Source organism: Carlito syrichta, unplaced genomic scaffold (assembly GCF_000164805.1).
Source record: "Carlito syrichta isolate Samal-C Ts95f unplaced genomic scaffold, Tarsius_syrichta-2.0.1 Scaffold302454, whole genome shotgun sequence".
NCBI lineage: Eukaryota > Metazoa > Chordata > Mammalia > Primates > Tarsiidae > Carlito > Carlito syrichta.
The window spans coordinates 89,251-92,085 of record NW_007246550.1 but is presented as its reverse complement, the minus strand read 5'-3'; positions in this window follow the sequence as shown (position 1 = coordinate 92,085).

The following is a 2,835-nucleotide window of genomic DNA, read 5'->3' as shown; positions in this document are numbered from 1 at the left end:
AAGGAGATGAAGACATTTTTCCCTGCGATGCCACCTTCCGGCCACCACCCCTCTTCGCCGCACAGATGTCAGGCACCACTCTCGGAGAACACAGCTGTAAGAGGTGGCACTGGGGGCTGCGGACCCTCCTGCCACCGCTCTGCTATGGCCCTGGAAGTAGTAAGTCGTCAAGAGGTGAAGTCATGGGAGTGGCCACCTTCCAGGTCGGGTCACCACCTGTTGACTCATCCCTGCCTGCAGTGTTCCAAGCACTGTGCTAGACACCACACCGCTGGCCTGCCAGCGTACAGCCCTGCCACCAAGGAGTGCACGGCCCCGCAGAGGACAGCACACAGGAAAAGCCAAAGACGCTGCATGCATTCTGGACAACCTGTCACACAATGCTGTGCAGGAGAGGCTGCGGCCAGTGTCCGAGCTGTAGGCCCACAGCTGTGGCCATCACACTGTCTATGTACTCGCAAACTCTCAAACCGTTAGGCCACACCGGGTCCCAACCAGCCTATGCCTGGCGACAGTCTGCACGTGCCCACCTGCTACTCTCTCTGCGGCCTGAAGCCCTGATACTGGCTCTGAGCCTCTAGGGATTCTCAAACGCTCGTCCAGGGTAAGGCTTCCAACCACAGGGTCTTTGCAGAATCAGTCGGAGGCAGCTGAGTGAAGGTGATGGCTCTGGACACAGTCTAGCACATTCTGTACTTGGGGACCGGCATCGCGAGGCTTCCTAGTAGAAGCCATGTGTTTAGAGAAGGGTCAATTCAGATTCTAAATGAGGGAGAATCTGAAGCAGTCAGTCACACTCCAGAAGAAACCTGAGTTAAGATGTCACTTTTTTTTTTTTTTTTTTGAGAAAGAGAAAGCTGAAGGACTAGAGACAAACAATGAGTTTTCCTGAGATTCATTCTTCGCCAAAAAGTCAAGGACCAAAAGACCAACTTGCACTTGAATTTTAGAAGTCAAAAAAAATTTTCACCAACTTTCAGTCACTCAACCCTTTGTAGCAGTCAGCTACTGACACAATAATGCCATGAAACAAAAAGCTCCCCAAATTCCAGCAACACTCCAAAAGAAACATGTATTTCTTGCTAACGCATCTGTGGGGCAACTGGAATGTCTGCTCCATGTGTCCATCCCAGGACACACACTGTCATTCAAGTCACTAGGAAGCAGTGACCATCCAGGGCATGTTCTCTCCGTGGAGCTAATAGACACACACGAGGCCAGGCCCAGCCAGGCAAATGCATACTCTGCTCACGCCATGGCCACTAGAATCCCACAGGCCAAAGCAAGCAGATAGCCCAGCCCAAGGTCAAGAACCAGAAAAGCACACATCACCCACCGGGAGGCCCTGGCAAAGGTGTGGGTGCACAATGTGGCCACAGCTTCTAGACAATCCTGAAAGGCAGGCACCATTGGCTCCATTTTCTCTTGACAGTCGAGTACATGGAGCCCTGGGAGGTTAAGCCATCCATCCGAGGTGGGGCAGGCAGTGAGCTGAATTAGAATGTCAACCTTCTGCCTCGTGGCCCCGAGGGTCTCTGTGGGGATGTAGCGCCCTGACACACACCCAGCATGCGTTTTCCATTGCCACATCCATTAATTACGCGTCCCTGCAGACCTCCGCTCTCTTCCACTAACACCAGCCCCAACACTGTCCCGACGGTCCCTGTGACCACAGAGCTCAGCACGGTCCTGCAATCTTCTGCAGGGCTTTTACAAACTACTTTTATGGTCACTGCACTAATAAATTATTTACGGTGGGAACCCCAAGTCAGAACGCTCAGGCTACTTGCAAACAAACTTCACTGAAAACACCACCTTCCCGGTGGAGCACGTAGCTTTGCCGGGCACACGCCATTCCTCTGCCTACTCTGAGCCTTAAAGACTGCAGAGTCCAGGGAAGAGAAGACAACGAAAGCCTCTGCAGAGGAAGGAGGCAGAGGAGTGGGTATGGCATGGACTCCCGAGCGTGGCGTTGACTGTGTGGCCGCTGCCCTGTGCCAGCTAACTGCCAAACAGAGGGGGCTGGTGCCATCATAACCGTGACAGCATGCACGAGGCCACCGGGGTGCCAGCAGCCACCACGTCCACTCGCTTATCCACATGAGGAATAGCTGTGGCAGGCCTGCTTGGACCTGGCAGGTGCTGAGGCCGCAGAGGCTGGAGTCAGAAGGACCAGGCTTCAGGGGGTCCCCTTCTGCAGAGAAAGATCGATTGTTAAAACAAGTAAAAGCAGCCAGGTGTGGTGGATCACACCTCTCATCCCAGCATTTTGGGAGGTGAAGGCAAGAGGACTGCCTGAGCCCCCAGTCCGAGACCAGCCTGGGCACCTTGGCGGGAACTCCTCTCTACAATAAATCAAAAATGAGCCTGGTGTGGTGGCAGGCTCCTGTGGTTCAAGCCACTTGGAAGGCTGAGGCAGAAGGACCACCTGAGTCCAGCAGGTTGAGGCTGCGGTGGCCGTGAGCATGTCACCGCACTCCAGTCTGGGTGACAGAGACTCTAACAAAAAAAACACAACGAGAACAAAAGTAAAAGCACACAGGGTATGTTCAGGCTGCGCTATGAGTCAGGCCGTGAAGACTCTAGAAGTGTGACCCTGGACATCTGGAAACAGGTGACTCCCACACCGGCCCCCAAGATGAGGGTGAGCTAGTCCACTGGGCGCCAGGGCACAGCCACACGCCTGGCCTTGGCGGCGGCTCCTTCGCCTCCGGCGGGTAGTGCAGGTGTTCCGGGACTCCCTTCACCGCCCCCAAAGTGGAAACACGCCCCCCCGCGCCATGTTCCCAGAGCGGAGCCGCGGAAGGGGGCGGCGACAGGGGCCGGGAGCCCGGA